Source organism: Tupaia chinensis, unplaced genomic scaffold (assembly GCF_000334495.1).
Source record: "Tupaia chinensis unplaced genomic scaffold, TupChi_1.0 Scaffold000402_1, whole genome shotgun sequence".
Lineage (NCBI taxonomy): Eukaryota > Metazoa > Chordata > Mammalia > Scandentia > Tupaiidae > Tupaia > Tupaia belangeri.
The window spans coordinates 1,447,007-1,473,176 of record NW_006159904.1 but is presented as its reverse complement, the minus strand read 5'-3'; the positions used below and the strand labels follow the sequence as shown (position 1 = coordinate 1,473,176).

The 26,170-nt window shown below is 37.3% G+C and overlaps 1 pseudogene; it reads right to left on the bottom strand.

Annotated features, from left to right (window-relative positions):
• The window catches only part of LOC102486754 (nuclear autoantigenic sperm protein-like), a 453,231-nt pseudogene that overhangs the window by 76,151 nt on the left and 350,910 nt on the right, over nucleotides 1-26,170 (bottom strand).

Here is a 26,170-nt window from a genome sequence, read left to right as displayed (position 1 = left end):
GCCAGACAGAGAGAGACAGAGAGACAGAAAGCGAGAAATCACCCCCTCAGGGGGGATAGCCACGCTGCAATCCCTTCTGTTCCATTATCCCCTCGAGATCTTGGGCACACACGCACACGCACCTGGCGTGAGTTTTAAGCCACCGGGTCCGGGACGCGAACTGCAGTCGACTACATGGGAGTCCAGCAACATAGTCATTACACTAACTGCTGGTTCCCCAAATTGTATCTTGAAGAAGTTTATGTTAATACTCAAGGATAGCTAGGACCTCAAGACAAATGATATCCTAAGGAAGATTTGCATCTGAAATTTAGCTCTGCAGTTTGGCCTTTTATGGGTTGAAGGGAAAGCAACTGTTTAAAATTATTAATTGTTTCAAATACACAGATAAGTGAAGAAATTCCTACATCTAAATTTTATAGACTGAAAACGAAAACATTTATTCATATTCCTGATCATCCTAAATAGTTATTCACATACATAAATAAGAACAAACTCATGCATCATATTTGCATTATTTCTAGGGAAACAGAGATTAGGTCTCCTTTGAGAAGCAATACACGTTGTGTTTAAGAATCAGGCTCTTTGGAACCAGCAGTTAGCGTAATGGCTATGTCGCTGGACTCCCACGTAGTCGACTGCGGTTCGCATCCCGGACCCAGTGGCTTAAAACTCACGCCGGGCGCTTGTGCGTGCATGCCCAAGATCCCGAGAGGAGAATGGAGGAGAAGGGATTGCAGCGTGACCATCTCCCTTGGGGGGTGATTTCTCGCTTTCTGTCTCTATATGTCTCTCTGTCTGTCTGGCGAGCACACACGCCCTATAGCGAAAACCTCTCAAAAAAACAAAAAATCAGGCTCTTGGGTTCACATTCAATTCTTTTCTTATTAGTTGTGTGATCTAGAATAAATCCCTTAGCCCTTCTGTACCTCTATTTCCTTGTGTATAAAGGGATAATGCTAGAACCTTCCTCATACTGTTGCTGTAACAAAAATTAAAATAAAACATGTAAGTTATTTGAAACAGTACCTCCACATAAGAACTACCATATAAATATTAACTATTACTATCATTATCATTATCATCATCATATTTGAATCTCCTCAAAACATATATATATCAATAGATATAGATATCTATATCTATCAATATCTATCACATAATAATTCATTAAATGTATATTGATCCAATGTATGTATATTGATCAAATGAGTGGACATTCCAAATCAAAAGACAGCCTACATTCTTCATTTACTGTATTTGGGGTGATTAACTAAGGCATTATATAAAAGAATGTGAATTTTAGTATCAGATGACTTGGATTAAAATGCTGAATCAACCCCTTCAGCTGTACATCTGTGTGAAAATAGCCGGACCTTCCTAAACCCTAGTTCCACAGACTGTGACAATCAGTTGATATATATGTAAAGCATCCAGGATAGTGTTTCATGGCAGTGCTCCCCTGATTTTTCTCTCCTCTCTGCCAATCTCCCCCTCTACTGCTACTTACTTTCCAACATAAGACAGAGACAATAGGTTTCCAGGGATTGGGGTGTTAGACGGTGACATAGTGGTAAAACATGATACTCTGCTGAGCTGACTCACATGGGAAGATTCCAGGTTAGCTTAGAATTTTCTGAGTACACTGGGCACGCACATGCCTGTGATCCTGTGCTGACTGGGGCTAGCAGTGGATCACGGTGTCAAGACCATATTGTAGGTGCTCTGTCACTCTTTTGCTCTGTCTTTCTCTCTGGTTCATGGAAGAAATAACTAAAACTTAAAAAAAAGAAAGAAAGAAAGAAAGAAAGAAAGAAAGAAAGAAAGAAAGAAAGAAAGAAAGAAAGAAAGAAAGAAAGAGAGAAAGAAAGAAATGAAATGTAAAATAGGGATTCAGGAAAGATGAATTATCCCAGGCTAAGGTATTTGGGAAGGTTTTTTTGAAAAGATAACCTTGAACCAGATCCCAAATTCTGGAAGAATAGCAACATACTAATGGCAGGAAGGGGTTAGGGGTTGGAGGAGGTTGGAGGGTGGGTAGAAATAGTGTCTTGGGAACAAAGGGGCATTGCAAAAACAGACATGTAGAGATCATTTTAGTAGAAATGAGGCTGTGTGAGAATAGGTTAAAGGAGAATACAGGTGCAGATAATAACATACTTGAGTTTGAAATTTGAACATTCATTTTAGAAAACAGGAAACCCTTAGAGCACTTGAGCTCTGACTGCATTGGTAGTTCGCTGGCTATGGGCATAAAGCATAGGGAATATTGGCAGAAAGGGACTCTCAGGTGGTGAGACATTTTAATATTGTGGAATGGGAGGAAAGCACGGGAGTAAGATGGATCATCTTATTCAATTGCATCAAGTTCACAGATACAATGGGAGAAAAAAGAGGAGTAAAGCGGAAGCAGCATTTTATAGCTTTAAGTCGAGGGGAAAGGACAGGCAGGTAAATAGGAGAAATGCAGACTTTCAGAGGAAATGTGAACCCTGGTAAAAAATCTGTGTCACAGAACCTCATAAACTTTGAAAGTTTTTGTTTCACAAAGCAGGCCCCCAGTATCTGAACCAAGAAAGATGCTAACTAATATTCATAGTTATAAAAGCATATATGTTTCTTGGTTTTAAGAAGGATCAAAAGTCTACAGGACCAGCAGTTGGCATAATGGCTATGTCACTAGAGTCCCATGTAGTTGACTGTGGTTCGAATCCCAGACCCGGTGGCTTAAACTCACTCCAGGCATGTGTGCGTGCATGCCCAAGATCCCAAGAGAAGAATGGAGGAGAAGGGATTATGGCATGGTCATCTTCCCTGGAGGATGATTTCTTGCTTTCTCTCTCTCTCTCTCTCTCTCTCTCTGTTTGCCAAGTGCTCACATCCTATAGCAAAAACCTCTTAAAAAAAAAAAAAGAAAAGAAAGAAGGAACAAAAGTCTAGATTAAGTGAGTTTTATTGTTTTATTGAAGTTATAACTATGTCAAGAAAGTAATTTTCCTCTTACTGGAAGAAAACAGAACATTGGGATAAAGTATTTTTGAAATACTTTATGAATTTCAAAATCATGAATTACACTAGAAACCATTTATATCTCAAGTTGCAACAACAGTTTGTATAAATAAGAACAACTACTAAAATGCTATCATTTTGCAATACGTTATTAATTACATATTAAATAGTTTAAATTCCTAAAAAATGCTAGAGGGATTGGCTGTCATACAAACTGAACAGATGGTAAGTAGCCTAATCTCAGTTTGCCTTAAATTATCTCTATAACTAATGTTTTAATTAATTTTTCAAAGAAAATCTAGACCCATCTTTTTAACTTATCCAGCCAATACTAAATGCCAAGCACTAAGTGGGAAGTGATTGTCCAATCTGTGTGGACACAACCTCCACCTTCCAAGCTCTCTGATTCAGAGCTTAAACAGGATCTTAGTTGTTTAATCAGACTGTTTAACACAAGGAAATGTTACAGAGTTTTCCTAATTTGCAGAAAAAAACTAGCATTTGCTTTAAAGCTGCTAAAATAGATCGAGTAGTTTAAGAATCTGAAAAATTCATGTTGATTTTCTATTTTCAAAACCAATTACTGTGCTGGGGAACCAGCAGTTAGTGTAATGGCTATGTCGCTGGACTCCCACGTAGTCAACCGCGGTTTGCGTCCCGGATCCAGTGGCTTAGAACTCACGTAGGGCACGTGTGCGTGCATGCCCAAGATCCCGAGAGGAGAATGGAGGAGAAGGGATTGCGGCGTGACCATCCCCTCTGGGGGCTGATTTCTCGCTTTCTGTCTCTCTGTCTCTCTCTGTCTGGCGAGCACACATGCCCTATAGCGAAAAAAACCTCTCAAAAAAAAAAAAAAAATTACTGTGCTGTTCCTCATCCCTTCACTTCTTTTAACTGAATCTGTTGACTATGTAGGTTTAGTATCTTGAAAGGATAGTTATTACATTGTTTTCAGATCTTTTTTTTATTTTTCTAATTGTTACAAAAGGCAATCTTAAACTAAGAAAATGATATAATCTACTTACTAAATCCTGGATTCTTATTAGCCTCGATAGCAAAATTTTATAAATAAAATCTTGACTTTACTTGTTATATATCAAAAACATCAAAAAATATTATGCTATACTTCATGTGGTAAATGTGTCACCTTTCATTTATAAGCCATTAACTCTTACCATTATAAACATTTTGAGAAATAGAGAATTATAACATCATATGATTCCCACAAACTTGAAAACAGACTACAGTGTTAATACATCAATTTAGACCATCATTATCACCATTTACTGAATTAACATGTATCAATGTCTACATGCTCAACATACACTATCTCAATTCTCACAAAAACCCTGAGAGGTAAAAAACGCTATTATTTACATTGTGGAGATAAGCAAACCCAGGCTCAATAACCTCATATTACTTGTTCAGGGTAATAGAGCTTGCAAGAGACAGAGGTAAAACTCATTCTTAAGCAATCTGATTTGAAAGCCCTTATACCAAAGACAATCTACCTTTATCAAATCATTTCAAAGATTTTACTAATAATAAGACAGAGATGAGATAAAGCCCTTGGTTCCAATTAGGAGAAGAAAAAAATTCTGTAGCTTCTAGTAGGACTTATGTATAAACTTAAAATTCTGAAGATTGTCAAATTGATCTATTGAGAAATCATTTAATTCAGTGAACAGAATTACGCTAAAGTTTGGGAAATAAATCTTCCAGCAAAAAACAAATTTCCTAAGTAAACCCACATTTGTCTGACCTAAAGCAAGTTTTCACGACCATTCCTACTGACCTTGACTTTCAAAACCATTGTGTGCCAAGACCAGCAGATGGTGTAGCTGTTATGTCACTAGACTCTCACATGGCTGACTGTGGTTTGAGTCCTGGACTCGACGACTTGAAAATCACACCAGGCACATGTGCATGAGTGCCCAAAATCTCAGGAGAAGAATGGATGAGAAGAAATTGTATCATGGCCATCCCCCCTGGGGGGGGTGATTTCTCACTTTTCCTCTCACTATCCCTGTCTCTCTTTTTCCTCTGGTGAGTACACGTGCCCTAAGGCAAAATCCTCTAAATCAACTGGACTAGGGAGAAATGTTCACATGTTGAAATATTCACTTTGTAAGCTAATTGATATGATTGAATGTATAAAAAAGAAAATGAAATTTTAAAAATGTAAATGAAAAAATAAAATAAACATAAAAAAGAAAAAATAATTAATTAATTAATTAAACATTTAATTTATTTAATTAATTAAACTTTTTTTTAATTGTGTCTTCCCATTACAAAATCAGGATATGTATCAGGTTATTGGTGTTAATTTTGTTCTACCAATATATTTGCAAAAATGTTATGAAAAGATGTATTTCTCTTTTTTTTAATTTTTTTAAGAGAGATTTTTGCTATAGGGCACTTGCACTCACTGGAGAGACAGAAAGACAGACAGAGAGACAGGAAGCAAGAAATCACTCCCTGGGGGAATATGGTCACACCACAATCCCTTCTCCTCCAGTATCCTCTCTGAATTTTGGGCATGCAAACACATGCACCCAGTGTGAGTTTTAAGCCACCAGGTCCAGGACTCAAACTGTGGTCAACTACATAGGAGCCCAGCGATATAACCATTATGCCATCTGCTGGTCCCAAGATCTATGTTTCATGCAAAAAAAATAATAATAATAATAAGGCTTCCAGTTAAAATAAGCACTCTCCAATAGATTCTGTTATCTGGAAGCTTATCTTACATAGGACCCAGTGGTGGTGTGGCAGTAATGCAACTGAACCCACATGGGAAAGGTCCTGGGTTCCCTCCTGGGGCTTCCCTGAGGAGGTCCATAAAAGATTTCTCTTATGTGTTTGTGAGTTCTGTATGTTGTTTTGGATTCTGGTTTTGTTTGCTTTCTAAAAGTTATTATCATGTTCAAAGTTCTGCTGAGATGCAGACAATTCATTCACTCCCAGAACCTAATCTATTCCAAACTCTGCTACTCTAACTTCAGATGAATCCCCAAACCACTGACCTTCCTCTCAAGAACAGTCCCTTTGCCACCAAATGCCCAAAGGAACACTAAATCTTGGAAAGAAAAGTCAAAATGCATAAAGGATTTTTCAGCATCCACAAATAGCTTGTATGGAACACAAAGCTTTGCATCCAAAGTAAATGCTGACATTTGAGAATGGAGTCTTAGTATTCATCAAAAATGTAGTTCTGGCAAAATGATGAGCAAGTGTACCGGATTCAGAAAACTCCAGCATTTACAAATGGGAAATGCATACAGCTTATTTCTATTTTACCACATGGTTTGAATAGTTAATGAATTACACACTCAAAACTATTTCCTAAGAATAGAGTTCATAAAAGGAGAGAGAGAGAGAGCAAAAAATTACTTTATGTACTACCGCCTTTAGGAAAAGAAATTTCTCTCTGCCTTAATAAGAAAAACTTGGGCTCCATCAGGATCCCAGCTGAAAGGGCAAGATGGGGTGTCAGATTGAATAATTTTAGAAACACTGTCTATAATTTTCCAAAAAAAACCTGCAAAGTGCATTTTATCTTTATTTTACAGAAAAGTAAATGAAGTTTTAAAGGTCCTAAATCAAAATCCGTCTTCCCCCAAAGTTCAGGGTTTTCTTCCATGATCAGATCAGTACACAGTCAGTGATCAGAATGGTGACCTATACAATCAGTGATGTCTTCCTCTACGAAAAGGGGGGAGGATGTTATACGTAGATCTGAAGTCACATAAGCACGATTTTGTGAGAACTAGCTGAGTTGTTGATTGCTCATAAAATTCTGGGGTGTCAGACAGTGGCACAGTGCTTAAACATGACGCTGTGAGGCAGACCCATGTGGGAAGGTTCCAGTGTTGCATATAATAATCCTCACTGGCTGAAGCTGGGGGTGGGGGGTGGATAAAGCAAGACCCTGTTGGGTGTGCTGTATCTCTCTCTCTCTTATGGAATAAATAAATTTTTAAAAAATTTCTTGACAATTCCAGAAAATAGAGATAGGAAAATGTACAGTACCTTGATGCAAGAAGAAGGTTTAAATCTTAACTATCAGTGTGTATCTTAATCCTACTATGCTTTAGTTTCCTTTAGGCTAATCTGACTATTGGTGTGTAAATTATTCTCTCTGAGTCTCAATTTCCACTGGGATAATCTCATAAAAATATTATTATTTTTATTTTTTATGAAAACTTCTCCAGATCCATTTCTGCCTCATATTTCTAAAATCTTTGTCACACCAAAGAGCCTAGAACCAACAATATTTAACAATTTGAAGAAATATCTGAATGGTCAACTCTTTTTATTATATTTTTTCTAGTAAGAAACAGCCTAATTAGAAGAGTTAGGAGAGTTCTACAAGATTAGATTAAGTATTTAATGGCATTACATATATTAATAGTTGATATATTTTTCACTGTAATACATATTAAAGAATAAGGCTTTGTAAGAGTTTGCATGTATACATTTATAGTCAAGACTAGATTTCAAGCACTGCTAGATAAAAAAAGTGACATTAACAGGTCTGATATACCAGATACCCCAATATAATTTGGTATGTCCTTTTGTGCATATACTTGTATGTGTGATTTACTTTTTGCAATTTGTACTGCTTTGAAAACAGTAAGGAAATCTCACTATAAAATGACCCAAATAGGGTTGAAAAATTAGTTTCCCCATCTGTATTTAAAAAATTCATCTTATTTTGATAAAGTATTAAATCTAAAATAAATTACAATATTCTAGCATTTATTTTAGTTATCCTTCCTAGATTTAAAAAGTAGTTAGAAAGCTTCTGCTATAGGATTGCCTATAGGATTCTAAGCTTCCTCTCTAGTGAAAACAAGAAGGAGATAATGAGGCTAAAAATAATGTTGTGGGAGAGGAGTTAATTCCCATAGACTGTTAAATCATTTTCACTGAACCCTGAAGCAAGTAGCACATCCCCAGGGGGAGCTCAAAACAGGGGTGATGGGGAATGTATTTGTCTGTGATTACCAAGTCTTGCAACCAGACACAAGGAGTGGAGGAGAGGGCATTGGAGTTCAGTGTGTCTAATATCCACCATTTCCATGTTTATTAGTGGATCTGTCAATTAAAAAGTAATGAATCAACAATTTTAAAAAGAATTTTTCAATTAATTCAATATATCTTTCTTTTTTATTTATTTTTTTTGAGAGGTTTTTGCTATAGGGCACGTGCACTCACCAGACAGAGAGAGACAGAGAGACAGAAAGCGAGAAATCACCCCCCCCCGGGGGTATGGCCACACCGCAGTCCCTTCTCCTCCATTCTCCTCTCGGGATCTTGGGCATGCACACACATGCGCCTGGTGAGAGTTTTAAGCCACCGGGTCCGGGACGCATACCACAGTCGACTACCTGGGAGTCCAGAGACATAGTCATTACACTAACTGCTGGTCCCAAATAAATCTTTCTTAATCACATCACACAGACTTTTTTTTTTTCCTTTGGAGGGTGTAGTGTGAGGGGAAAGGAAGAAAGATAGAGATTGGTATTTCTGATCATGTGAAGGAGAAAGGAAAAGGGAGAGCGATTTGTATTTTTGACAAGAGTCTTGCATCACAAACCTCCTGCTCCAGTCTCCCAGTTTGCCAGGACCACAGCATGAGCAATTACACCTCTGGCTGAGAACAAAACCCGGGCCCTCCATGCAGTTTCCTGCCTCCCAAGTGATAGTGCTATCTGCACCATGGTGGCAGGACCTGCCCCAACTTTTAATTGAGTTTACGTATTATTGGTTCATGCATGATCACCTACCGTTAACTATATGAGGTGTGTTCTGGAATGTCAGACACATTCAGTCACAACTCACTGGGCCATGGACCACTGCACCAGGCAAAGATCCATGCTCTCTTGTAGTCTCTGGGCCAACTCTGCGAATGAGAGTGAAGTCTGTTGTGTCTGAAAGTAACGTTACGACGTCCGTGAAAACAAAGTTAATTGATTTGCTCTTCTTTTCAGCTTTTCTCTTTTAGAATGGTAGAATTAGTAGTATTATTTTACAGGTTCTCTTGTTTGCCAGATCTAGTTATATAGGTGTATGCTCTTCTCCATCACCCACCTCACTCCTCAGCCAAACTTCAGCTTGCTCACCTGCCAGTAGTTCACTAGGTCCTCTCACGAGGTGCTTGAATGAGGAGTTTTTAGAACTAGAAATTGATACTGTTTTTCTCAACAATAAAAAAAAATTGATGATGATGGTAAAATCATTTCTATTCAATGAATAGAGTTATAAGGAATTTTAAATGAGTGACATTTAAAACCACATTTAGTCTGAAACTTCTCATCCTGTCATCTTCCAATCTGGGTGAGTCATGGTAGAAAAAAAATTTTTTCCTCCACCAACATGTGCAGACAATTCCTTTAGAATGAGCATGACCTAGATTTTAAGGGGTAACATAACTAATTAATCTACTGGAGAAGAAAGGCGAATTTACAGTTGCTAAACAACTGTGTCTTAGCCAGATATGAATTAAACTTCAAAATGTTTGAAAATGTTAGATGATAATGAATTAGAAATCCACCAGAAAGCAAATACAGATCATAGATTTCTTTCAAAAGGCACAACAATGGAACAGCCAATGAAAATAGAACATCAAATTTACTTAGTGCTCACATTCCAAACCTCTGAAAATCAGATGGATATAATCCCACATCCGTATAACATATTATCAACGGAAAATAATGACAGACTCAATTAATATAAAGGTCTAGCTGGAAAGTTTACACAGGTGCAAAAAAACATTTGTATTACATAAATATGTTTTAATTATATTTACGTCATAATAAATAGTCTGCTTGGAGCCACATGAACTACTGGAAAGATTTTGTTACCACATTTTATTGAAACTGTGTAAGTAAGTTCTTTGAGAGCAAAGAACATTACTTTATTCACCTGAGAACCTAGCACAGTGCGTCTCTCCCAGAACAGGCCACCTGCCTTGTATCAAAAAGGGAGTTCAAATGCAGATTTGTAGGCCTCCCCCATTTACTTCGAAACAGAAAATTTGGGCGAATCACAGAAACCTGCTATTTTAATAAGTTCTCTAGGTGTTTGTATGCACACTGAAGTTTGTTAGTACTAAAAACCTACACAGTACATATTTAAGTTTGGGACACCAGTGCATAAAATCTTGAAGAATCAAACTCAGATTTTCCATTGTGAAACTATTTTCTTGGCACTAAGCTTTAATATTATTGAGAGACTGATGATATGAAATCACCATGTTTTATTTACATTATTACTTTCATTGGTTAATGTAAAAAATTAAACTCACACCTGCTCTGCCTCCCAAATCCCATCATTGAACCCTCAGTATTGTCAGAAGATTCCTTTGAATCCTTGATCTCTTTTGATAGCTTCTCTCTCTATCCTTGCCTTAACTTGTCTGAAGATACCCATTTCCTTGTCACCCTTTCAAGTAATGGCTCACACTAAGTGTCTCAGCATGCAGAGAAAATATGGGGCTACGGACTAAATGTGTTCCTCCCAAGTACGTATGCTGAAACTCTAAACCCCAACATGCTGTATTTAGAGATTGAGACTTCGGATGTAGCCAGGTCATAAGAGTGAAGCCTTCCTGAAAGGGATGAGTGCCCATGTAAGAAGAGACATAAAAGAAGTAATCTCTCTTACCATGTAAAGATTATAGCAAGAAGGCATCTGCAAACCAGGAAGAAAGCCCTCACCACAAATTGGATGGGCCAGGACCTTGATCTTGGGTTTCTCATCCTTCAGAACATCTGTTGTTAACTCACTCAATCCGGAAATTATATCTATTTCTTTATCTATATCTATATCCATATACATATATGTGTATATATAGAGAAAGATTATAGGAGGACCAGAGCTTTGTGTATATATAGATAGACAGAAACACATATATATTTAGAGTAGCCTGGCCTGACTAAGGCAGTGGATACTCTAGTGGTTCTCTATAGTCATGTACAGACCAATAAGAAAGTTAATTAAGTAAGCCAGGTAAAACATATGGCAATTTAAACTAGAATTTGTAGCACTGAATACGATGAGAAATGCTTGGCATTGAGATATTGGAGATACAGGTCCTCCTGAAAGCGATGTGCTAAGTTCTCTCTGAACTCTGTACTTCTCCTTAGGTAACTTCAGTTCTGTTCTTGACTTTAATAACCACCTACACATGAATGAATCACATTTCATTTATATTCCCTACCAACACATTTCCTCTATTATTCAGACCCTTATAATTAATTGTCTATTTGGTATCTCTACTTGATTTTCTCAAAATCAAGTTCAAAAGTTAAAGTCATAATTTTCTCCTCCAAATTTAACACAGCCCCAACCTATTAACCTTTTCCACTTCCAGTGTTTCTCTTCTCTGAAATGGTACCACTGTCTATCTAATTCATGAGTCAAATATCTAAAAGTCATCCTGGATTCTTCCTGTCCTCTTATTCTGTCAGATACAGTTTATCAGGGAGTCTGTCTCTTTTATCTTTGAAATATTGAGTCAGTAGTCTTTTCCGCATCTTCATTACCACTACAATTTTATGTTGGAATCGCTTATCAGCTAGTTTCTAGGCAAATTGCTTTTTTTTTTCTCTCAGTCTATTTTCCATAGTATAACAAGAGTCAAATTAACAAATACCAATGGCTTTCTATTGATTTAATGATTAAAAAAACAAAAATGTGGATATAGTTACAACATGGTCTGATCCTACATACCTCTCTGCATGGATTTCTTAAAGTACTTCCCTGAGACCCAGATGGCAAGTACCTCAACTGGATCCCTCACTAAAAGTTTCTTCATATCACAGACACACACATGCATGTGTGCACATGCAAAATATATTAAGAAACACATGGGACCTTCTGTCACTAGACTAGGCATTTAGTCCTAACATAGTGCAACACATATCCCTAAACTTCTTAAGATTAATATTCTTAATGCCCTAGGGAAACATTTCTCCATGTCTCTTCCACTATGTCCTCAAAGCAAAACTCAAACTCAATGACTTCCAAATGCTCCAGTTTCTAGGAAGGTTTTCAGATAGTTCGTACCATTACTTATAGCAAGAAAAGGACACTGCTTCAGAAATGGGGAGAAGATTTGAACAATGAAAACTCTTAGGTAAAACCCAAGCGTTTTGTCAAATCTTTCTTCAGTAACAAAAATACAATAAATTGAGACCAGCAGTTAGCATAATGGCTATGTCGCTGAACTCCCACGTAGTCGACCACGGTTCGAGTCCCGGACCTGGTGGCTTAAACTCACACCAGGCGCATGTGTGTGTGTGTGTGTGTGCCCAAGATCCCGAGAGGAGAATGGAGGAGAAGGGATTGTGGCATGGCCATCCCCTCTGAGTGGGGGGGAATTCTCGCTTTCTGTCTCTCTGTCTCTCTCTGTCTGTCTGGCAAGCGCACATGCCCTATGGCAAAAAAAAAAAAAAAAACTCTCCAAAAAAAAAAAATACAATAAATTTTGTGACACTTTTTTTTTCAATATCTGTCTGAATGTTTCATCAACATCTTCTCCTAAAAGACTGCAAACTATATGCAGGCCAGGGCTTTGTCACTCTTTGCCTACCGTGATTTTTAGCACAGTCACATTATACATATATATATATAGATAATAAATATTTTTGATTAAATAAGTGGATAAATTTAGGATAAAGGAGAATAATGGAGGACCTTGGGCAAATTATTTAACTTTTCTAAAATTTACCTTGTTAGTAAAAATTGGATAGGGTATACCTACCTCATAGCCATATGATATCATGAAGAACATATAAACTCTGTACATGGAAATTCAATAAATTATAAAAGATAATGTCAACCCTTACCATGATCATAATTTCCCAGATCCTGCTATATTTATTAATGCTACATTTATTTTCCCAAGTTTTCAGAATAATCTCTCTGGAAATGAAAACAGCAAGCCATTATGCTGGAAAACTAAACTAAATCTCTCTTTGCTTTTGCTGCCAGATTTATTTTTTTAAGATAACTATAATGAAACAATACAGCTGAATTTTAATTACAGAGGAAATATTTTATGGAGTGAGTCTATTGTGCTAAAGCAAAGTTGATCCTATACCACACTCTTCCTTGACTCTCCTCATTTTTTTTAAATTAAGGGTCTGTTTGTTTATTTATTATTATTTTATACATTCAATCACTATACATTATTTAGCTTGTAGAGAGGATTTATGCAACATGAAATACGCCTCAGACCAGTCGAGTTGAGAATACTATACACTTTATCATCAACAGTTAATAACTATTTTAGTGTCCCACAAATGTCATACTTCTCTATTTTTCTCCTTAATTTCCTTCCTTCCACTCTTTACCTCTCCCACTCTCCTTCCACACTGTCTCCTGTGGACCCCCCTCATTTTTAACTTAAAATTCTTTAACAGTCTTTTACTTATTTGCAGATGGTGTTTAAATAACATGTCGGAAAATCACAGTTGAAATTATTCTCTACGAGGTACTTACTATTGATTGCTATTACTTTCATCATACAGATATCCAAATGTGATTCGAATTATATTTTAGTAGATATAGATGCCCTTTCAGTGTTTTGACCTCCTTCTCTTCCAATGACCTGTTTCTTCTCCTTAACCACTCTCATGGACTAGAACTTGTCATAATCCATGTTTTCAGATCCACCAGTTTCATTTCCTAATCATTCTTCTGCTATATCTGTGTGGCATTTTTTGAATTATTTTTTGAGTACACTTAAGCATGCTTCATCCTAAAATGTTTTCGCCATCATTCTCTTTACCTTAATCATTCTCTAAGATATCCTTTCAGTTTGTTCTCTTACCTCCCTCAAGTCTCAATCTTCCTCCAGATTAGACTTTCCCTTGATCCACTATTTAAAATGATCACTTACCTAATCACTATCCTTTTCTAACTTTATTTTTCTCTTTAGAAATTATCATTATAGTATTTAATATGTTTTACATATTTATTTTCTTATTGTCTATGTTTCAACATGCACACTCAAGCATGTAAGCTCCTTTCGGGCAGAAATTTGGAAAAAGATCTCCCTTAATAAATATTTACTTTTGAACATGGCTGAGGATCACTATACATTATTTAGCTTGTTCAATTCAAGCAGGCTCACACACCTAACATGGTTCATGTCACAAGAAATGAAACATTCGGCATTGGGAATGCGTATTGATTAGGTAAATGGATCTTGGGAAACGCTCAGAGAATAAACATTAGACTTACTGTCATAGAAACAAAGGAACATAAAAAAGTAAGAGGGCCCTGTGGGCTGACATAGGAGACAAGTCTCACTGAAACAAAGTGGTTCTTCAGCTCAGCCTTGAAGAAAACAGAGCTAGAAGGAGAGAGGAGGAAAAAGAACTTTCAGAGCAAGGAGAAAAGGATTACCAAAGCAGGGAGACAGAAATAATGATGGTGCCTCAGTTTAGATTAACCCAAAAGCATACTCAAGGGAGGTCATTTATTTGTACTTAATTCCAGGAAGCACTCTCAAAGAGGCAAATATGGCAAAGGAAAGGAATAGAAGCCAATGAAGTTCCTCCCCTTCATGCATTAGTTTAGATCCAACATTGCATTTTTTTTCCTCTGATGCTGCTATCTTCCTCTTTTTCCCTATATAATCATCCTTGTTGTCATTATATATGAGGACCACCAAGATAATTCTCCCTATCTCAAGATCACTAAAGGAATCATATCAATCACCAATGAACCTTTTGCCTTTTACCAACCTTTTACCTTTTACCATGTAAGGTAACATAGTTACAGATTCTGGGGGTTAAGATGTAGATATCTTTGGAGAGCTATTATTCTGTCTATACAAATACCATGAAGAATACTTCAGAATCACTCACCTACCATGAAGGATGGGGAAATTGAAGCATACTGCCTGGATTTCTAGCCTCAACCACTGGTTAAAGATTGCTTTGGGTTGCAACTGCATGCAACTGAGCAGATTGACAGATACAAGAGAAAGTCATCAAGTAAAGAAGACAATCACATCTTCACCCCTTTTATAGCATGCTTAGTACTTAGATAGACTTTCTTGAAACCAGAGCTTTAAAGTTATGTAAGTTACAGGATTAAGATACTCTCTGTGGCTAGCAGGTAGTATAGTGGATAAGGTGCTGGACTCTCATGTGGCCAACTGTAGTTCAAGCCCCAGACCTTTGGCTTAATAACCACACCAGGCACGTGTGCATGTGTGCCCCAAATCCCTAGAGAAAAATGGAGAAGGGATTGCAGTGTGACCATCCCCTGTGTGTGTGAGGGGGTGATTTCTTAATTTCTGTCTCTCAGTGAGTGCACATGCCCTATAGCACAAACCCCTTAAAAAAAAAAGAAAAGATACTTTCTAACCACAAACAAGAAAATAGAAAATCCCATTGGTCTTAGAGTCCAAACATCTAGGTCATAACGCTACTTAGCTCTACAATGTCCAGCTGCATAAATCAGTTCACATGCATGAATTTGAACTACATGGAATAACCTACATTAGGATTTATTTTTATTATTGTTTATACATTCCATCACTGTACACTATTTAGATGGTAAAGAGATTTTACCCAGCATGATATACACCTCAGACCAGCCCAGTTGAGAATACTATACATGTCATCTTCAACAGGTAATAAATTATATCTGTGTCTCACAAATGTCTTACCTCTCTATTTCCCCCCAAATTTCCTTTCCTACGCTCTTCTTCTCTCCCATTCTCCTTGCACTTTGTCCTGTGTACACTATTTAGATGGTAAAGAGATTTTACCCAGCATGATATACACCTCAGACCAGCCCAGTTGAGAATACTATACATGTCATCTTCAACAGGTAATAAATTATATCTGTGTCTCACAAATGTCTTACCTCTCTATTTCCCCCCAAATTTCCTTTCCTACGCTCTTCTTCTCTCCCATTCTCCTTGCACTTTGTCCTGGTATCCATAATTTCCCCCCAAATTTCCTTTCCTACGCTCTTTTTCTCTCCCATTCTCCTTGCACTTTGTCCTAGTATCCATAAGAATTTTCAATGCCCTTATGTCCTTCAGTCTTTCAGTCTCTACCATAGAGTGCGGATGGTTGGTATATGTTAAGTGGAGACTTAAAATGTCTGAATGTTTCATCTATATCTTCTCAAACTCAATGACTTCCAAATGCTCCAGTCGTTAGGAAGGTTTTCAGATAGTTTGTACCATTACTTAGAGCAAGAAAAGGACACTGCTTCAGAAATGGGGGGAAGATTTGAACAACGAAAACTCATAGCCTGACTTGCTTCACTCAGCAATAAGGCTTCCGTATTCATCCACTTTCTATCAAATGCCAGGGCCTCACAGCTTTTATGCCGAATAGTATTCCATGGAGTATATGTGCCACAGTTTTTCAATCCATTCATGTTTGTGGACATTTGGGTTGGTTCCATGTCTTAGCAATTGTGAATAATGCCACAATAAATATAGATATGCAAGTGTTTTTTCTGAGCGTTCGCCTGTCCTTTGGGTAGATATCCAGGAGTGAAATTGTTGGATCATATGGTATTTCTATTTGACAGTCCTTGAGGAACCTCCATATTATTCTCCACAGTGGTTGGACTAATTTACATTTCCGCCAACAATGTAGGAGAGTACCCCTTTCACCACATTCCCACCAGCACTTACCATATTTTGTGTTTTTAATCTGTGCCATTCTGACTGGGGTTAGGTGGTATCTCATTGCAGTTCTGATCTGCATCTCCCTTATGATGAGGGATGTTGAGCATTTTTTCATTTGCCTTTTCTCTGTATGTCTTCCTTAGAGTGTTTATTCAGCTCATTTTCCCATCTTTTAATTGGATTAATCACTTCCAGGTAAATTGCTTGAGTTCCTTGTATATTCTGGTTATCAGTCCCTTATCTGAGGCAAAGTTTAGAAACACTTTTTCCCATTCTGAGGGTTGTCAATTCACACTAATTACTGTGTCCTTTGCTGTGCAGAAACTTCTTAATCTGATGTAATCCCATCTGTCTATTTTGGGGATTATTTCCTGTGTGTGTGGGGGGTCTTAACGTCTTTGCCTACCCCAATATCTCCCAGAGTTTCCCCAGTGTTTTCCACCAGTAGTTTTATAGTTTGAGATCCTGGGTTTAGATCTTTGATACACTTTGAGTTGATTTTTCTTAATAGTGACAGATAGGGGATTCAGATTCATCTTTCTGCAGGTGGATACCCAGTTTTTCCAACACTATTTGCTAAAGAGGTTTTCATTTTACAGTGAATTGACTGGTAGCTTTTGTCAAAGATCAGTTGACTATAAGTTTTGAGGTTCATTTCTGGAGTCTCTATCCTGTTCCATTGGTCTTCATGTCTGCTTTTGTGTCAATACCACACTGTTTTGATTATCCCAGCTTTGTAATATATTTTGAATACAGGGAGTGAGATGCCACCAACTCCACTCTTTTTGCATAGGATTGCTTTGGCAATACAGTGTCTTTTATGATTCCAGATGAATTCTATGATTGTCTTTTATAGATCCATGAAGAATGTCTCTTTTATTTTCATAAGGATTGCATTAAATATATAGATTAATTTGGGTAGGATTACCATTTCGATTATATTAATTCTCCCAATCCAGGAACATGGAATGTCCTTCTACTTTTTTGTCTCATTTTTCTATTTCTTTTTTAATAGTTTCATAGTTTTCCTTATAGAAGTCTTTGGCTTTCTTGGTTAGTTTTATTCCTAGGTATCTAATACTTTTTCTGGCTATGGTAAATGGGACTACTTTCTTCAGTTCTGCCTCTGTCTGCTTGTTGTTCATATATAGAAATGCTATAGATTTTTGTAAGTTAATTTTGTATTCTGCCACTTCACTGTATGTATTTATTACATCAAGAAGTTTGTTCCTGGATACTATTGGGTCTTCTATATATACAATCATGTCATCTGCAAACAGAGATAATTTCAACTCTTCTTTCCCTGTTGTAACATCTTTTATTTCATTCTTGTTTGATCACATTGTCTAGGAATTCCAGTACTATATTGAATAAGAATGGAGAGAGTGCACAGCCTTCTCGTGTACCAGTTTTTAATAGAAAATCTTTCAGCTTTTCTCCATTCAGTATAACGTTAGCCATAGGTTTTTCATAGATGGCTTTCATTACGCTGAGAGACAATCTTCCTATGCCAATTTTGCTGAGAGTCTTAATCATGAAGGAATGTTGTATTTTGTCAAATGCTTTGTCTGTATTGGTCAAAATGATTATATGGTTTTTAACTTTCTTTCCATCAATATGGTGTATTACATTTATGGTTTTGCATTTGTTGAACCACCTTGGAATAAAGCCTACCTGGTTATGAGGAATAATCTTTTTTATATGCTGTCTTAAACTTGACAGACTTTTTGTTGTTGTTGTTATTGTTGTTGTTGTTATAGTTTTGCTGTAGGGTGTGTGCACTTGCCAGAGAGAAACAGAGAGGGAAAGTCAGGAATCATCCTTCAAACCGCCCACCTCTAGGAAGATGGCCACACCAGTATCCCTTCTTCATTCTCATCTCATGAGTTTGGGTACATATGCACACATGCCACTGTGATTTTGAAACCACTGGGTCTGAAACTCAAATCATGGTCAGCCATGTGGGAATCCAGCACCCTAACCACTACGCCACCTTCCTGCCCCTAGATATCTTTTACATAAACTTCTTTTACTTAATCTTAAAAACTACTTCAGGGATCAACGGATGGCATAATGGTTATATTGCTGGACTTCTACATAGTCAAACGCAGTTCAAGTCCTGGTCCCAGCAGCTTGAAACCCTTATGCTGTGTGCATGTGCGTTCAGGCCCAAGATCCTGAGGAGAAGGGATTGCAGCATGGATCCCCCAGGAAGTGATTTTCACTTTCTGTCTCTCTGTCTCTCCAGCAAGCACATGCACCTTATAGCAAAAACCTCTCTTAAAAATAAACCTACTTCATATGTGGATTAATAATTGTTTACTTTACAAATGAGTGCACTTGGACTCAATCAGATGACTGCCCAAGGCTAAATAACTAGTGACTAGCACTAATAACTGCACTCAAACTCAGCACTGACACAAATGGTATTTCCATAGCACAGGTACTATCATGATGACAAACATGTGCAGTGTATGGGAAATTTGATACATTGGAATAAACTGAGATTTATTTAAATGAAAATATTTACTTAGTGATACATAATCATTGTATTTTATAACTATTACTTTCATTTTTTAAATTTATTTTTTCATTTCATTTTCTTCCATACATTCAATCACTTTATTATTTGTCTTACAAAATGGATATTTCAACAGGTGAACACCTCTCCCCAGCATGGTCGATAAAACCACGAAATATCTTCAACAGATAATACCACACCTCTTTATGCCATTAATGCTTTTCCTCCCTGTCCCTCCCCCAAATGTCCTTCCTCAGACCCTCCTCTTTCACACACACTATATCTGGTATTTACATCTATATACTGCGTTTCTATATCCTTTAGACAATTAGTTAAAGTCATAGAGTGCAGACATTACTAGTGATTTTATTATTATATTTTTATTCTATAAGATCATCATATTTCAAGTGATTACTTTCTATTATAGAACATAAACTTTTTTTTAAAGTTTGCTTATTTAGGACCAGCAGGTGATGTGGTGGTTAAGGCACTGCATTCCACATCACCAACTCCACAGTTCAAGTCCTGGACCTGGTAGCTTGAAAAATACCAGGCACACGGGAACCAGCAGTTAGCGTAATGGCTATGTCTCTGGACTCCCACGTAGTCGACCGCGGTTCGCGTCCCGGACCCAGTGGCTTAAAACTCACGCCGGGCATGTGTGCGTGCGTGCCCAAGATCCCGAGAGGAGAATGGAGGAGAAGGGATTGCGGCGTGACCATCCCCCCTGGGGGGTGATTTCTCGCTTTCTGTCTCTATGTCTCTCTCTGTCTGTCTGGCGAGCGCACGCGCCCTATAGTGAAAAATCTCTCCAAAAACACCAGGCACATGTAAGTATGTGCCCAAAATCCTGAGAGGAGAAGGGATGGCAGCATGGTCATCTCCCCCATCAGGGAGTGTGGGATTTCTCACTCTCTCTCTCTCCATATCTCTCCATATCTCTCTGGTGAGCAAATGCACCCTATGGCAAAAGTCTTAAAAATAATAGCTTATTTGTTGATTCCATGAGAGTCAGAGAGAGACAGTGAGATAAACATCCTCAGCAGGTTCTTCATGTTTCAATCCACCTGCATTTTAGCTAGCCCAGATCGTGAGTACATACACATGCTCAGGGGTGTTCTGAGATTTTGAACCCAAGACCTTTGCCATATGGGCCCAGTAGCATTCACTGCACCACCAGCTACCCCTAACATTTATTTTAAGAGTTTGTATTATTTATTTACTTATCTATCTAGAAAACACTCTCAAAGGTAAGAAGTATATGTCATGTGACCTGGCACAAAGTAGGTTATAGAAATGTTCAATGTATGAGCCAACAGGTGGCACAGAGGGTGAAGCACTGGATTCCACTCGGCGAACTTAGAGGTTTGAGTCCCAGACCTGAAGGCTTGAAAATCATGCTAGGCACATGTGTGTGCATGCCCCAGATCGCAAGGAAATTGAAGATGGGATTGTGATGTGGCCAAACCCCATCCAGGGTGATTTCTCACTTTCCCTCTTTCTTTCTCTTTCTCTCTGATGAGTGTACATACACTATAGCAAATAATTAATTAATTAATTAATTATGTGACTTAATTTGCATATCCACAGGATATTTCATTACTGTTTATTATTTGTAATTGCTATATATCATCTTTATTATAAAAGATGCAAAAAAATAGCATACATTTCCCAACGTACTTATTTAAACTATCATACAAATTTTTAGAAAGCTGTAAGCCAGAAAATATACAAAACCAAAATAAGTGAAGCCTTTAAAAATATTCTCAGTGGGACCTGCAGTTAGCATAATGGCTATGTTGCTAGACTGTCATGTAGTTGACCGCAGTTCGAGTCCCGGACCCCGTGACTTAGACTCACGCTGGGCGCGTGTGCGTGTGTGCCCAAGATCCCGAGAGGAGAATGGAGAAGGGATTGTGGCATGGTCATCCCCCGTGGGGGATGATTTCTCACTTTCTGTCTCTCTGTTTCTTTCTGTCTTTCTGGCGAGCACACGCACCCTATAGCAAAAAAATAAAAAAATACCCTCTCCAAAAAAATAAAAAGAAAAAAATATTCTCAGTAATTAATTGAATAATGACATCAAAAAGAGAGAGAGAGAAATAAATAAAAGATTTTTGTCTACCACTTTTATACATTTAAAGACTATAGAACACATACTTTAAAAGTGCACATGGCATGTTCACCAAGACAGAAAATGAACTAAAAAATTTTTAAATAGTTTACAAGTTTATTTGTGCATTTCCTTCATCAGAAAGAGAGAAAGCAATACAGAAACTGTCACTGGAGTTTCACAGCACTATTCCATCCCCAGTCCTGCAATCAGCCAAGACAGTGGGTATTTCTTTAGGGGTCTAGGTAGACCAAGGGCATGAGCCCAGCATCGTGCATCAGAATACCTACTGCCTGTGCTACCACAGCTGGGCCAATTCTTAATAAATTTTTAAAGATTGAAGTTTACCAAGCATGTTTCATAATCACAATAAAATGTAACCAGTCATTGTTAATGAAAATCCACGCAAAATAAATAAATTTAGAATCTTGAATAGATATCTGCACTCTTAGGTTTATTGCATTATTCTCAAGTGCCAAAGAATAGGATTTAACCTACTTTTTATCAGTAGATAAATGAATAAAGAAATGTAGCATGTATTCACAAAGGAATACTATTCATCCATAAAAAGAAGAAACTTCTGCAACAGCATGGTAAAACAATTGGCGGAGGGATGGGATGATGTTCGTCTAAAGATATAAAACTTCTATTATATGGAAAAAGTAAGTATGAGAGATCTACCGTACAATATGCTGTCTATAATAAACAACAAAACATTATATTCTTTAAAAATACTGAGGGGGAGACCAGTAGGTGTCGTAGGCAGCTAAGGTGCTGGACTCCCACATGGTCACCCCATGCAAGCTGTAAGCCAGAAAATATACAAAACCAAAATAAGTGAAGCCTTTAAAAATATTCTCAGTGGGACCTGCAGTTAGCATAATGGCTATGTTGCTAGACTGTCATGTAGTTGACCGCAGTTCGAGTCCCGGACCCCGTGACTTAGACTCACGCTGGGCGCGTGTGCGTGTGTGCCCAAGATCCCGAGAGGAGAATGGAGAAGGGATTGTGGCATGGTCATCCCCCGTGGGGGATGATTTCTCACTTTCTGTCTCTCTGTTTCTTTCTGTCTTTCTGGCGAGCACACGCACCCTATAGCAAAAAAATAAAAAAATACCCTCTCCAAAAAAATAAAAAGAAAAAAATATTCTCAGTAATTAATTGAATAATGACATCAAAAAGAGAGAGAGAGAAATAAATAAAAGATTTTTGTCTACCACTTTTATACATTTAAAGACTATAGAACACATACTTTAAAAGTGCACATGGCATGTTCACCAAGACAGAAAATGAACTAAAAAATTTTTAAATAGTTTACAAGTTTATTTGTGCATTTCCTTCATCAGAAAGAGAGAAAGCAATACAGAAACTGTCACTGGAGTTTCACAGCACTATTCCATCCCCAGTCCTGCAATCAGCCAAGACAGTGGGTATTTCTTTAGGGGTCTAGGTAGACCAAGGGCATGAGCCCAGCATCGTGCATCAGAATACCTACTGCCTGTGCTACCACAGCTGGGCCAATTCTTAATAAATTTTTAAAGATTGAAGTTTACCAAGCATGTTTCATAATCACAATAAAATGTAACCAGTCATTGTTAATGAAAATCCACGCAAAATAAATAAATTTAGAATCTTGAATAGATATCTGCACTCTTAGGTTTATTGCATTATTCTCAAGTGCCAAAGAATAGGATTTAACCTACTTTTTATCAGTAGATAAATGAATAAAGAAATGTAGCATGTATTCACAAAGGAATACTATTCATCCATAAAAAGAAGAAACTTCTGCAACAGCATGGTAAAACAATTGGCGGAGGGATGGGATGATGTTCGTCTAAAGATATAAAACTTCTATTATATGGAAAAAGTAAGTATGAGAGATCTACCGTACAATATGCTGTCTATAATAAACAACAAAACATTATATTCTTTAAAAATACTGAGGGGGAGACCAGTAGGTGTCGTAGCAGCTAAGGTGCTGGACTCCCACATGGTCACTCCCATGCAGTTTGAGTCCTGGTCCAGCAGCTTGAAACTCATGAGTGCAAGCCCAAAATCCAAAAGGAGAATGGAGGAGAAGGAATTGAAGTGTGCCCACCCTCTCTACGGGGCTGATTTTTTACTTCCTCTCTCTATGTCTCTCCTTGTGTCTCCAGTATGTGCATGAGCCCTATAGCAAAGAAAGAAAGAAAGAAAGAAAGAAAGAAAGAAAGAAAGAAAGAAAGAAAGAAAGAAAGAAAGAAGGAAGGAAGGAAGGAAGGAAGGAAGGAAGGAAGGAAGGAAGGAAGGAAGAGAGAAAGAAAGAAAATCTTTAAAAAAAGTAAATAAATGAAAAAAAATGCTAGGAGAGTGGATGTTGAGCGTTCTCACCACAAAAATGATAACTATATCATTTAATACACATTTTTATTAGCTAAATATAGTCACTCTTCAATATATGTATACTTTAAAACACTGTTTTACATAATACATGCTTTATGTTAATTTGCATTATAAAATAATTTAAAAATATATACTCAAAACATTCTTCCAAACATCTTGAATTTGAACTAACTTCTAAATAATTCATGAGTCAAAAAGAAACCACAGGGAAATAAGAAAATATTTTTAATGTGTCTATGTATGTATAAGATAATGCTATTTCAGTCTAGAAAGAAATCGATTGATTTAAGTGCTTACTTTGCAGAGAAGAGAGGTTTGAAATCAACTATCTAAGTGTCTCCATACGAAAAAATTAGAAAATGATAAGCAAATTAAAATCAACCTATCTAATGGATAAGGACATACATAGACTAAAAGTGAAAAAGATATTCCACACAAATGGAAATCCAAAAAGGCTGGAGTCACAATATTGATACCAGACAAAACAGGCTTTAAGACAAAACTGTAAGAGACAAAGGGCATTATATAGTACTAAAAGTGTTCATTCACCCAGAAGACACGATACTTACAACTATCTATGTACCCAACTCAGGAGCACCCAAATATACAAAAGACTGCTAGATCCAAAGGAAGAAGTAGACTGCAACAAACTAATCATTGGGAATCTCAATACCCCACTATCTCCTTTGGATAGATCATGTAGGCAATAAATAAATAAATAAGCAAAGAGATACAGGATCTAAATGACATCATAAAGGAAATGGACTTGACAGACATCTATAGAACTTTCTACCCGACAACCACAAAAAAAAAACAAAAACAAAAACAAAAAAACCACCTTTTCTTTTGTTTTGTTTTGTTTTTTAAATACATCTTTCTCACTCCTGCATGGAACCTTTTCAAAAATTGACCATATGATAAGGTACAAAACAAGCCTTTACAAATTGAAAGGCATAGAAACTGCATCCAGAATCTTCTCCAACCATGACAGAATTAAAATGGAAATTAATTTCAGAAAAATCCCTTGAAAATACAAACATGAAAACTAAACAACCTACTCCTGAATGACTTCAGAATCACTGAAGAAATTAAGACGTAAATCAAAATATTCATTAAAACCAACAATGGGGACCAGCAGTTAGCGTAATGGCTATGCCGCTGGACTCCCACGTAGTCAACCGCAGTTCGCATCCTGGACCTGGTGGCTTAAACTCACGCCGGGCACATGTGCGTGCATGCCCAAGATCCCAAGAGGAGAATGGAGGAGAAGGGATTGTGGTATGGCCCATCTCCCCTGGGGGCTGATTTCTGACTTTCTATCTTTCTGTCTCTCTCTCTCTCTGTCTGGCGAGCGCATATGCCCTATAGCAAAAAAAAAAAAAAAAAAAAAAAAAAAAAAAAAAAAAACTCTAAAAAAAAAAACAAAACACCAATGACAAGTACATGAGTTTCCATAACCTATGGAAGACAGAAAAAGCAGTCATAGGAGGGAAGTTCATAGCAATTAGTGCACATAAGAAAAAGATGGAAAAGCGACAAATAGACAATCTAACAACACAATTCAGGGAACTGGAAAAACAGCAACAAAAAAATAATCTGTCCACAGAGACTTGTACAAAGATGCTCATAGTAGCTTTATTAATTATAGCCCCAACATGAAAAAGTTTAAGTTTTTTATTCCATAATTTCCATTAGCAAGCTAATGAACAAATTATGACATTTTTTCTTACTGTATGAGTCTTCCATTTTATTACAAAAATAAAGATTATTAGTTTGATTAAAATGAAAGCTTGCTCACAAGTTTTGCAAGATTATTCTAAATACAAAGTCTCCTGAAACAACATACTTCTGATATAATTTTCTTTTTTCTTTTTTTTAACAGAGATTTTCACTACAGGGCACATGCACTCACTGGAAACAGAGACAGAGAGAGAGAAAGTGAAAAGTCACCCCTCCCCAAAGGGATGACCATGCCCCAATGCCTTCTCCATTCTCCTCCTGGGATTTTGGGTATATCTGCACATGCATTCAGCATGATTTTGAAGCTACCAGGACCAGGACCAGGATTCTTTTTTTTAACAGAGATTTTCACTACAGGGCACATGCACTCACTGGAAACAGAGACAGAGAGAGAGAAAGTGAAAAGTCACCCCTCCCCAAAGGGATGACCATGCCCCAATGCCTTCTCCATTCTCCTCCTGGGATTTTGGGTATATCTGCACATGCATTCAGCATGATTTTGAAGCTACCAGGACCAGGACCAGGACCAGGACTTTCTCCTCCTGGGATTTTGGGCACATCTGCACATGCATTCATCATGATTTTGAAGCTACCAGGACCAGGATCAGGACTTGAACCATAGTCGACCATGTGGAAGTCCACCACCTTAACCAGTATGCCGCCTACTGGCCCCATGATTTTCATTTCTTAAAAGGATACCAACATCCCATTTTCTTATTTGTTATCTCTA